Here is a 13,252-nt window from a genome sequence, read left to right on the forward strand (position 1 = left end):
TGAGTCAAACTGTATGCGTAGACGGCTTGACAGAAACGGTAGCAGAAAGGTGAATGTTGAATTTTAGTTGCACACATATCCAGATGATGCTGCGTAACATTTTGCACGATGACGCTGTCGGTGTGATTGACCTTTTCATGATGATTCGATTTTTTGATTGCAGCTCGACTCACGTTGGTTGAGCGCCCTTCATTTATTTTCATTACAAATATTTATTTACAGACACTGTAGTAAACTAGTCTAATCATATTGTAACGACCCAGGGTTTATAAGCGCGGCACAGTCGATAGCGCGCCGGGGCTCGAAGGTCGAGACCTGCTCCCCGCTGTTTCATTACACTGGTGTCAGAAGTGATCGGACCTTGCACCCACGACAGTGCGTGTGCTTGGCTGGTGAGCGCGTTCCCGTAAGACCTAGAGTCGCAAGCCAGCGCGAGGTCGCATTCTTTGAAAGGAGGGAGTAGTGTAACGACTCTGCCGCACGAGTATGCTTTTGTGGCACAGTCGATAGCGCGCTGGACCTCGGGGTCGAGGGTTCGAGACCTGCCCTGCTCCCTGGTGTTTCATTACAATATTTAAAGTTAATTTCATATTTAAGTTAGAGTGAAGTCTATTCACGAAAGACAAGGGAAACCAGGCTCCCCTCAAAAAATATAAACATTTCGTTTTTCTCGTCTCTTTGTGTTTCATAATTTTCCTTCAATTCGCAAGAGGCTGAATGAATGTATCTCACAGGAAAAGCAGCGAGAAAACAGCAACCCTCTGTCTCTCTATGTCTAGTCCAAACGAGTGGGACATTCTTGCCGCCAGTAGCATTGAATGAAAGGGAAGCCAGCGAGCATTTGGCCATCCTTGACAAAACAAGTATACAAATTAGCCAATCAGTGTTGAGCTAAACCGAGGGAGATCATATTTAATTGGCCCTATCAAATGGCTTTGAGAGCATAAGTCTTAAACATAAACGACTTGAATTGTTGCATCTCGTTGTTGTTGTTCTCTGGTGGCTAGCTAGATAGATACAATCGTCTCTTTCCTAAATTAGCCATGGATGGAGATAGGGATTTGGACTTAATTCTCCGTACTGGCAAATGATTGTAGCGGTGATTCTGATCCAACCATTAATTCATCCATTGTTGTGCCCCTGGCCTGAGAGGACGGAAGTTCAATATGTAGCTAGATGTAGAAGGCTAATGTTAACTAATTAACGTTACCCATGAATGGAAGTTAGGCTAGCGAGCAAGCATTTTATTTAGGTAGCCTAGAACAACAACCAAATACAAGCGTGTACTGTATGACAGAGTGGGAGACCGTTTCTTCAACATGAGAGAGGAGGATGGCATTGGCCTTTCTCTACATGTTGGGTGAGTAAACAGGTTTTTCTACTTGCACGAACGCACAAACATAAATCAGAAGTATGGACAGACGCATCATATTTAGGTGATGTTGATTGGACTAAATTGTTTTTATCTTTTAGTTGTCACTGTTTTAGACTAAGCAGAGGTGATTTGATGATGTTGAAATGTTGAAGTTGACTAGTGCAGAAATAGAGGAGGCAGCTCCTGTTTTCTTTGTGATTTGCGGTAACTGTCTGTGGTTCTAAATCAATAGTTATTTAGTGGTTCGGAAATGTCAGAAACATTAACTTGCTTAAGTAAGCTGTAGGTCATGTAACTGTCTTACTAAAAGGTTAAATAAATAAAATAAACATGCGTCGTGGACTTCACTGGACAGAGGTTGCTATCCGGTTTTGTGATTAAAACAAAGGTGTGGTTGAATTTATTCTGCCACTGTCTTATATCGGCCTATATATCACAGTCACAAGGCATATAAATGAACAGCAAACAACGCAATTATCACAACACATACAGTGTAGGTTGTAATATGGTTTCACTTGGCTTCCCAGGTAATTTTACCCACGCACCGCTACTGTTAAATTAATTGGCACGTGATTCTTCCGCCCATGTAGCCAGCCTACTCTATTTCAATGACACCACACATACTAGGCCCACTTGAACTCCCACGCCCGACTACGACAGGAGAGGTAGGCTACTGAAGTTGAAGCTGCGAATTCTGAGTGTTTGAATAATGTGAAAATGTTCATTTTAATACAATAGATAGGCTTAGGCTAACTCATACAAAGCAGCAGTGATGATTTCAGCATGTACATCTTGGTGGGGGAAATGCATGCCAGTACACAACACAAAACAATACATGAATTGCACTATAACGGTGACAAACGGTGCCCACAAACTGTTAGGGCCTCCATAAAGCTGTCCCAACAGCAGAGCTTTCTTTTCAACACCATGGAGTGAATCCTTACCACTGCTACACCTGGTTATCAGCAGAGCCTTGTCTGGCAGCGAAAGTTAATTCAGCCTAATTTTACTGCCCTTTAAAAAAACCATAGCTGATATGGCTGACTTACATTTACATTTAAGTCATTTAGCAGACGCTCTTATCCAGAGCGACTTACAAATTGGTGCATACACCTTATGACAACCAGTGGAACAGCCACTTGCATCTAAATCTTGTTGGGGGGGGGGGAGAAGGATTACCTACCCTTACTTACCCTATCCTAGGTATTCCTTGAAGATGTGGGGTTTCAGGTGTCTCCGGAAGGTGGTGATTGACTCCGCTGTCCTGGTTGAGGGAGTTTGTTCCACCATTGGGGGCCAGCTGAACAGTTTTGACTGGGCTGAGCACTGTACTTCCTCAGTGGTAGGGAAGCACAGGTGGATAAGGGCCTTCAGAGCCTGGAGGTACTGAGGTGCCGTTTAGCTCCAGGCGAGCACCATGGTCTTGTAGCGGATGCGAGCTTCAAAAGCCAGTAGCGGGGTGACTGAGAGAACTTGGGAAGGTTGAACACCAGACGGGCTGGTTCTGGATGAGTTGTAGGGGTTTAATGGCACAGGCAGGGAGCCCAGCCAACAGCGAGTTGCAGTAATCAAGACGGGAGATGACAACATTAACCTGCGCCGCTTCCTGTGTGTGTACTCTGTTTAGAGCTGAACCTGACACACCGCCTGATGTTAGTTGAGAACGTAGGGTGTTGTCCAGGATCACGCATAGCGCTCTGGGAGGAGGACACAATGGAGTTGTCAACCGTGATGGCGAGATCATGGAACGGGCAGTCCTTCCCCGGGAGGAAGAGGAGCTCCGTCTTGCAGGTTCAGCTTGAGGTGGTGATGTAATTTTCTGCCAGGCATTAAGTCACAGATCAGTCTGCATAGCAATGATAGGAGAGACCATGTGAGGTTATGACAGAGCAGTGACTTGGTGTATAGCGAGAATAAGAGAGGGCCTAGAACAGAAGCCCTGGGGGACACCAGTGGTGAGAGCGCGTGGTGAGGAGACAGAACGCCATGGGACCTGTTCTTAGTGTTCTCCCTGTACACCAGGGTCAGATCTGATGGTTCACAGTATCGAAGGCATAGGTCTAGAAGGATGAGAGCAGAGGAGAGAGAGTTAGCTTTAGCAGTGCGGAGCGCCTCCGTGATACAGAGAAAGCTCTCACAATGACTAGTCTTGAAACCTGACTGATTTGGATCAAGAAGGTCATTCTGAAAGAACGGTAGAGCTTAGTTTTGGAGAGAAAAGAGAGAAGGGAACTGGTCTGTAGTTGTTGACATCGGAGGGATATCAGGTTTTTCAGAAGGGGTGCAACTCTCGCTCTTGAAGACGGGAGGGACGTAGCCAGCGGTCAGGGATGAGTTGATGAGCGAGGTGAGGTAAGGGAGAAGGTCTCCGGAAATGGTCTGGAGAAGAGAGGAGGGGATAGGGTCAAGCGGGCAGGTTGTTCTACAAGACGCGAGATTTCATCAACATAGGGTAGGGCAGTGTGAGCAGAACCAGCGGTGTCGTTTGACTTAGCAAACGAGGATCGGATGTCATCGACCTTCTTTTCAAAATTGTGAAGTCATCTGCAGGATTCAGGAGGGAGGAGAAGGTGGCAAAGAGCTTCCTAGGGTTAGAGGCAGATGCTTGGAACTTAGAATGGTAGAAAGTGGCTTTAGCAGCAGAGACAGTGAAAGGATGCCAGGTCCGAATTGCTTTGGGATTTTTCCTCCATTTCCGCTCGGTGCCCGGAGTCCTTCCCTGTTCTGTGATTGCAGAAGTTCGAGCCACGGAGCGGGGAGAATAGGACCGAGCCGGCCTGGAGGATAGGGGACATAGGGAGTCAAAGGATGCAGTAAGGGAGGAGAGGAGGGTTGAGGAGGCAGAATCAGGAGATAGGTTGGAGAAAGTTTGAGCAGAGGGAAGAGAAGATAGGATGGAAGAGGAGAGATGATATCGAGTAGGGGCAGTTGGGAAGTGTTGGATGAGAGCGAGAGGGAAAAGGATACAAGGTAGTTCTTAGCTGGAAGAACAGCATCTAGTAAAGATGAGGTCAAGCGTATGCCTGGAAAGAAGGAGGCAGAGAGGAATGAGTTACGTGGGGAGGTTAAAGTCCCCAGAACTGTGAGAGGTTCCTCAGGAAAGGAGCTTATCAAGGCATCAAGCTCATTGTTCTGAGGGAACCTGGAGGGCGATAAATGATAAGGATGTTCTTGAAAGGGCTGGTAACTGTGACAGCATGGAATTCTAGACAGATGTTCTTGGGAGAGATGAGGATCGGTGCCACCACCCCGCTGACCAGAAGCTCTCGGGGTGTGCGAGAACACGTGGGCGGACGAGGAGAGAGCAGTAGGAGTAGCAGTGTTATCTGTGGTGATCCATCATTCAAGGGACTGGAGGGAGGCATAGGCTGAGATGTCTGCCTTGTTGCAGATTGGCAGTTCCAGAGGCTACCAGGAGACCTGGAACTCCACGTGGGTCTAAACGCGCTGGGACCACCAGGTTAGGGTGGTCGCGGCCACGCGGTGTGGAGCGTTTGATGGTCTGTGCAGAGAGGAGAGAACAGGGATAGACAGACACATAGTTGACAGGCTACAGAAAAGGCTACGCTAATGCAAGGAAATTGAATGACAAGCGGACTACACGTCTCGAATGTTCAGAAAGTTAGGCTTATTTAGCAAGAATCTTATTGACTAAAATGATTTGATACAGTACTGCTAAAGTGTTCTGTATCGTTGTTGACACTACACTAATCAAGTCGTTCCGTTGAGTGTAATATTCTACAGTGCTCTATTCGGGGCTAGCTGCTAGCTAGCAGTGTTGTTTGTACGTTGAGTTAAAAGAACGACTAGCTGGCTAGCTAACCTAGGAAATCGCTCTAGACTACACAATTATATATTCTAGATCAAACAAATGTTTCTGTAATGAAATTAAAATGATACTACCTGTGAATGCGACCGGGTTGTTGAGTTCTATTCAGTAGACGTTGGCTAGCTGTTAGCTGTTGGCTAGCTAGCAGAGTCTTCTGACAAATAGCTGGCTAGCGAACCTCAGTGGGATAATCACTCCAAGGCTACACACACTAAATTCTGGAAACAAAGACAGCTATGTAGCTAGCTTCTACAGTTGAGTGAATCACTACAGTGATGGGTTATATTCTAGCTGTTCTGTATCTCGATAATGGGGTTATATTCTAGCTGAATTCTGATTATCTAGTTAGCTAACAGTAAACTAATTATATTAGCACTACTGATGCTAATCTGTATCTAGCGAATAGCAGTGAAGGCTATTTAGGGTTCGATAATTATGTATCTCTAGGACGGCTATGTAGCTAGCTATAAGATTAGACAAATCAAGCTGTTCTGTATCTCCAACCGGAACCGGACTTGTTTAAACAAATGTGGTTTCTACTGACAACTGAGATGTACAAACTATGGCATAAGGGGATGACAAGCAGATAAGAGGTCATCTGTAATTTTGATTAAGACAATGAGCGAGCTAGGACAGACGTATTCAGTATAACTATTTGTTTAGCCCTTTTGAAATGTACAGCAACAGAATTCAGAACATGGGCCGTTCTTAGTGTTCTCCCTGTACACCAAGTCAGAACCGTAGGATAAATAAAGGGGGCATATCAGCAGAAAATGAAAGCTCTTACAATATTTTGATTACATTTCTCAAAAACAGGTTATAGGCTATATGTGTGCCACCAAGTGAGAACAGTAGGCTAAATTAAGAGGGGTAAATATACCAAATTCTGGGCTACTAACTTCTTACTACATAACATACACTTAGTATTACTTTCTTAGCTACTGTATACATATCTCCCTGGCATATTACATCATTGATGGGATCACACAGCAACTCCACTGAATAGCAGGCGAGTGATTGCTTTGCAATGATTTCAGTTAGCCACTGTCACGGAGTCCTTCCAAACCACTCATTGTTGAATTTGCGAAGTCAAGGGGTCTAAATACACTGTATATTTAAACTGTTCTGCATCTAGTGGGGTTATATTCTCTGTTCTGTATCTAGCGGGGTTATATTCTCTGTTCTGTATCTAGCGGGGTTATATTCTTTGTTCTGTATCTAGTGGGGTTATGTTCTAGCTGTTCTGTATCTAGTGGGGTTATATTCTAGCTGTTCTGTATCTAGTGGGGTTATATTCTAGCTGTTCTGTATCTAGTGGGGTTATATTCTAGCTGTTCTGTATCTAGCGGGGTTATATTCTAGCTGTTCTGTATCTAGCGGGGTTATATTCTAGCTGTTCTGTATCTAGCGGGGTTATATTCTAGCTGTTCTGTATCTAGCGGGGTTATATTCTAGCTGTTCTGTATCTAGCGGGGTTATATTCTAGCTGTTCTTAGCGGGGTTATATTCTAGCTGTTCTGTATCTAGCGGGGTTATATTCTAGCTGTTCTGTATCTAGCGGGGTTATATTCTAGCTGTTCTGTATCTAGCGGGGTTATACTCTGGCTGTTCTGTATCTAGCGGGGTTATACTCTGGCTGTTCTGTATCTAGCGGGGTTATACTCTGGCTGTTCTGTATCTAGCGGGGTTATACTCTGGCTGTTCTGTATCTAGCGGGGTTATACTCTGGCTGTTCTGTATCTAGCGGGGTTATACTCTGGCTGTTCTGTATCTAGCGGGGTTATACTCTGGCTGTTCTGTATCTAGCGGGGTTATACTCTGGCTGTTCTGTATCTAGCGGGGTTATATTCTGGCTGTTCTGTATCTAGCGGGGTTATATTCTGGCTGTTCTGTATCTAGCGGGGTTATATTCTGGCTGTTCTGTATCTAGCGGGGTTATATTCTAGCTGTTCTGTATCTAGCGGGGTTATATTCTAGCTGTTCTGTATCTAGCGGGGTTATATTCTAGCTGTTCTGTATCTAGCGGGGTTATATTCTAGCTGTTCTGTATCTAGCGGGGTTATATTCTAGCTGTTCTGTATCTAGCGGGGTTATATTCTAGCTGTTCTGTATCTAGCGGGGTTATATTCTAGCTGTTCTGTATCTAGCGGGGTTATATTCTAGCTGTTCTGTAGGACAGCGTAGCTAACAAATTGTCAGCCAACATAATGTGTAAGGTAACTTATTTGAAAAGTCATTACTTTATTACATTGAGTAGCAAGTAAGTCCTGTCTGGTCCAGCGACATTTTTAGCTTGACTCATTATGACGTCATAACAACTTACATCTGGTTCGACCGTAATGTTTTGTCAGTCATCTTCCTTGAAGAATGCCACAAGGCAAGGGTGGCTCGCATCAAAATGTGTCATTGGAACCACTTGGTCATATAAAAACCTAGGGACCCAAATGCATAATGAGGAACCACTGTATCATGGAAACTCCATGTCACTCATTGTCATGTTTGGCTTGAGAATGACAGCAAGGAGCTGGCATAATAATAGCACCAACAGACTGACACTTAGGCTGCATATGCCTTACCGACAATCAAGCTGTTCAGTATCTAGTCTTGTGGGCGTCCAGTAATAAGACGGACGGCCTTCCACAGATCCACAGCTGACTAGTCAGACTAATGGTACTGGAGACGGGCTGACTCACATTATGATGCAATTACAGAGTACTTACAGAGGGAGTAGCTCCTTTATAACACAACGTCTCTGTTTTCAGTCTTACTGTATTCAGACATTATCTCTACACCCACTCAGCCACATTAGTTCTCTCATTCATCAGGTTGTTGGAAGCTTTATGTCGACCTCAATGGGATTTCATCATGCTGGTTTAAAAAATCTCTCGATCTCTAGAATAAATGACTCTACTTAGACAAAACATAAAGGCTTTTACTATTGTCTGTGTCTCAATTCCCAGCATTAAAGTCTTCACCTCGCTATGAGGAAACCCTCGATAAAACCAATGTCCTTTTCTGTGTTCTCTGGGCGTTAACTGGCTTAAAGGAAGTGATGAAGGTGTTGCTCTTTTCACGGCTAAGCTGCAATCAAAACAAAGTATTACAGCTTCTGGACTGGGCCACAACAGTAGGAAGCCTGGGACTTACAACACTTATTCCTGTGTGTTCAGGTTGAGACACACGGCCTCGTCAACTTAGTGATGACAAAAGACAAGGCTTTCTACACAACCGGCAGAGTAGCCTAGTGGTTAGAGCGTTGGACTAGTAACTGGAAGGTTGCAAGTTCAAACCCCCAAGCTGACAAGGTACAAAATCTGTCGTTCTGCCCCTGAACAGGCAGTTAACCCACTGTTCCTAGGCTGTCATTGAAAATAAGAATTTGTCTTAACTGACTTGCCTAGTTAAATAAAGGTTACTTGTTTTTTTTTTTTTTTTTAAACCTCATTGCTGTAAAAAAAAGCTTTGGAGTCGTACCATGGCTAGTAATGGAATTAGGGCGTTTTCACAGTTTTCAGCTACAGTTCCAATCAGAGGTCGATTTATTTTGTTACATTGTGTTTGTTGTTATCTGGTCTGGTTGGTTTCACATTGCCAAAAATGTCAAACAAAAATTCCTAAACAAAACCACGTGTCCATGATCCCATCGAGGATTATCATGAAACTTCATGTGTGTCCCAATCTTCATACTACTTTGGCTTTGGTCTTCCAACAACACGCGGTAAGAAACAGAGCAATAGCTGCTCCAGTGGAGACGTGAACGGATTCAGTTCAGGGCCTTTCTGAGGTTCTCTAACTGCAGCTGCTGTTTGTATTGATTGATTTTATTTCACCTTTATTTTAAAATCAGGGAGTCATACTGAGACCAAAGTCTCTTTTACAGATGAGCCCCGAGTTGACTAAGGATGACAAAGATAAACACATCAAGTAAGAACATCTACATCATCCAACTCAATTCAACGTGTCTGATGAGATGCTGTGGAGACCAAAATATCTGATCAGCTGATAATAGCATTCTTTTGGACATACTGTAGATCTGGGAAGTGTCCTGCTTAACCAGGGCACACAGGAAAGGTGACAACCACAAGTTGATATCTGAACATCCTGTAGATCTGGGGAGGCACATCATGTCTGGCCATGCTCCTATCACCCAGATCCTCAGATGGACATGGTCCTGTATTGTACTGTACACCAGGGACATAATATCAACAAACACTAACAGACTGAAACAGCACTGGGATTCACACTTAAAACTACAGTCAAAACATCTTGCATGGGTGAATACTGACTACATTCATCTGGGTAATATTCTACATGGGTGAATACTGACTACATTCATCTGGGTAATATCCTACATGGGTGAATACTGACTACATTCATCTGGGTAATATTCTACATGGGTGAATACTGACTACATTCATCTTGGTAATATTCTACATGGGTGAATACTGACTACATTCGTCTTGGTAATATCCTACATGGGTGAATACTGACTACATTCATCTTGGTAATATCCTACATGGGTGAATACTGACTACATTCATCTTGGTAATATCCTACATGGGTGAATACTGACTACATTCGTCTTGGTAATATTCTACATGGGTGAATACTGACTACATTCATCTTGGTAATATCCTACATGGGTGAATAGTGACTACATTCATCTGGGTAATATCCTACATGGGTGAATAGTGACTACATTCATCTGGGTAATATTCTACATGGGTGAATACTGACTACATTCGTCTTGGTAATATCCTACATGGGTGAATACTGACTACATTCATCTTGGTAATATCCTACATGGGTGAATACTGACTACATTCATCTTGGTAATATCCTACATATTGTGAAACATCCATTTTCCATCCATATAGAGCCTAGTGTTCCATCCATATAGAGCCTAGTGTTCCATCCATATGAGAGCCTAGTGTTCCATCCATATAGAGCCTAGTGTTCCATCCATATGGAGCCTAGTGTTCCATCCATATGGAGCCTAGTGTTCCATCCATATGGAGCCTAGTGTTCCATCCATATGGAGCCTAGTGTTCCATCCATATGGAGCCTAGTGTTCCATCCATATGGAGCCTAGTGTTCCATCCATATGGAGCCTAGTGTTCCACTACCCTTGTGTTCCTCCTCTTACCAATAGTTCCCTTATTTCAAGCTGAAGTGCAAAAGGAGAACTTTGTTACATTTCAAAATTACAAACCACAAATACAAGGGGAATCTAAACGATATTTACAGATACAGGAAATTAGTACAAAGTAGCCCCTGACCTCTGATAAACACATGTATTACTAATGCAGATGATGACAACTTACCCATAATGCAACAGTAGGCCTCTTTCACATCCTTTCACATCCTCAAAACAGTATGTCACAACTACTACTATAAAGCCTGTTCCGACACTATCAACACTCTCTGTTGTAAACAAAACCACGTGTTAAATAAAGTGTATACCATGACTATTGACATAATAATCAAAAGTTTAATTTGCAGTGATCTCCCTGATCCCTCTATTACTCTCTGGCTGCCAAGGTGTAGGGTGAAGTTTTCCCTCGATGCTGATCTCCGGTCAGTTTTAACTGTTAAGCCTAGGATTAGGGGTGGGGACACTGATCCTAGATCTGTACCTAGGGGAAACTTCACCCGTTAAACGGCTGCCAAGGCGGGAGGAGGAGGGAGGATGTGGGACGGACTGTGCAGCTGTGCTGCCCTGAGCTGCTTGACATTCTGGGGCGGTCCAGCCTCCTGACATGCACCAGCTGAGGGGGAACAAAGAGCACTTTGGGTTTCCTAATTCAGCTGCTTGTTGGTAAACAGACTCTGGCCACGGAGGCTGCAGTGCAGAAGAGATCCTAAACAGAGCATGCGTCCCAAATGGCACCCTATTCCCTACATAGTGCACTATATTTGACCAGGGCCTATAGGGAGCCAGTTGGGACACAGCCAGGGAACTAGCGAAGGCCAGATGAAGCTGGAGGGCAGACTGAGTACGATACCTCATCTCTGCTCATCAGAGCCCTATGGGCCGCACATGTGAAGTCTAATAGGAGGGTGTAGTGTAGGGTTTTGCTGCAGCTGAGTGACAGTGGGGTTGTCACCATGGTCAGTCACAGCTCTGCTCCACCACAGGCAGTCATTAGCTAGATGAACAGTCACCAGGATAATTACTGACAGTGATTATACCCGTTTCCTTTTCCAGACAGGCAGCAGCTCACTGCTTCCCTGCTTTAATTTCTCAGAATGACCCCTGATCCCCCAGAAACGTGTGTTTTCCCATCTCCACGGACCCTACTTTTGACCAGGGTCCATGTCCCTCTCCCACAGGCAGAGGAACAGTGGAAGGGCTGACATCACCACATCACTACCTCTGGAGGGCATCAGCTACAGTATCACTGTGCTCCACTCTTGTACATAACCTTCAGGTCAGTATCACTGTGCTCTGGTCTTGTACATAACCTTCAGGTCAGTATCACTGTGCTCTGGTCTTGTACATAACATTCAGGTCAGTATCACTGTGCTCTGGTCTTGTACATAACATTCAGGTCAGTATCACTGTGCTCTGGTCTTGTACATAACATTCAGGTCAGTATCACTGTGCTCTGGTCTTGTACATAACATTCAGGTCAGTATCACTGTGCTCTGGTCTTGTACATAACATTCAGGTCAGTATCACTGTGCTCTGGTCTTACATAACATTCATAACATTCAGGTCAGTATCACTGTGCTCTGGTCTTGTACATAACATTCAGGTCAGTATCACTGTGCTCTGGTCTTGTACATAACATTCAGGTCAGTATCACTGTGCTCTGGTCTTTACATAACATTCAGGTCAGTATCACTGTGCTCTGGGTCAGTATCACTGTGCTCTGGTCTTGTACATAACATTCAGGTCAGTATCACTGTGCTCTGGTCTTGTACATAACATTCAGGTCAGTATCACTGTGCTCTGGTCTTGTACATAACATTCAGGTCAGTATCACTGTGCTCTGGTCTTGTACATAACATTCAGGTCAGTATCACTGTGCTCTGGTCTTGTACATAACATTCAGGTCAGTATCACTGTGCTCTGGTCTTGTACATAACATTCAGGTCAGTATCACTGTGCTCTGGTCTTGTACATAACATTCAGGTCAGTATCACTGTGCTCTGGTCTTGTACATAACATTCAGGTCAGTATCACTGTGCTCTGGTCTTGTACATAACATTCAGGTCAGTATCACTGTGCTCTGGTCTTGTACATAACATTCAGGTCAGTATCACTGTGCTCCGGTCTTGTACATAACCCGCCTTCATTTGTATATTCTCTCTCAAATAGCTGTCTATAGATGCACCAGTCCATACTTTCATGAACACTGTTATTACAGTCCACCCTAACAGTAATGACATATATGAAGAGACACAAGAGAACAATCAATAACCTTGGGGTCCAATAGCAGACAGCCACCTCTTGAGAATGTACATAACTCTACACAGCCACCTGACAAGATCTGACTAGTCCACAATCTCTTTTAATGAGCAGATCATTGTGACTGTATACAGGACCTTCTTATTAAAGGATTCACACCCCCCTTGACTTTTTCCACCGTTTGTTGTGTTACAGCCTGAATTTAAAATGGATTACATTTAGATGGTGTGTCACTGGCCTATACACAATACCCCATAATGTCAACCAAAAGAATATTCCAGAACATGCATCCTCTTTGCAATAAGGCATGAAAGTAAACTGCAAAAAAAATATTATTTTATGTCCTGAATACAAACTATTATGTTTGGGTCAAATCCAACACGTCACTGAGTACCACCCTTCATATTTTCAAGCATGGTGGTGGCTGCATCATGTTATGGGTATGCTTGTCATCGGCAAGTACTAAGGAGTTTCTTAGAATGAAAAAGGGAATAGAGCGAAGCACAGGCAAACTCCTAGAGGAAAACCTGGTTGTCTACTTTCCAACAGACACTGGGAGACAAATTCAACCTTTCAGCAGTACAATAAACTAAAACAAGGCCACGTATACACAGGAGTTGGTTACCAAGACAAC

At 44.0% G+C, this 13,252-nt stretch overlaps 1 protein-coding gene and 1 long non-coding RNA gene across 4 annotated transcripts in view; one reads left to right on the forward strand and one right to left on the reverse strand.

Moving 5' to 3' along the window:
- LOC118379137 (uncharacterized) overlaps window positions 1-13,252 on the reverse strand; it is a 36,177-nt gene that overhangs the window by 13,602 nt on the left and 9,323 nt on the right. The window lies entirely within an intron of this gene.
- Window positions 350-12,927, forward strand: LOC127928063 (uncharacterized). Of its 3 annotated transcripts, none has more exons than XR_008130193.1 (5): window positions 350-1,360; window positions 11,453-11,635; window positions 11,716-11,875; window positions 11,923-12,002; window positions 12,103-12,927. It is a non-coding gene; the product is annotated as an uncharacterized LOC127928063 (long non-coding RNA). The 3 variants fall into 3 exon arrangements; XR_008130192.1 differs by having other exon boundaries at window positions 11,538-11,635; window positions 12,103-12,926; XR_008130191.1 differs by lacking the exons at window positions 350-1,360; window positions 11,453-11,635 and having other exon boundaries at window positions 11,655-11,875; window positions 12,103-12,924.

The sequence above is a fragment of the Oncorhynchus keta genome, unplaced genomic scaffold (genome assembly GCF_023373465.1).
Source record: "Oncorhynchus keta strain PuntledgeMale-10-30-2019 unplaced genomic scaffold, Oket_V2 Un_scaffold_2042_pilon_pilon, whole genome shotgun sequence".
Classification (NCBI taxonomy): Eukaryota; Metazoa; Chordata; class Actinopteri; order Salmoniformes; family Salmonidae; genus Oncorhynchus; species Oncorhynchus keta.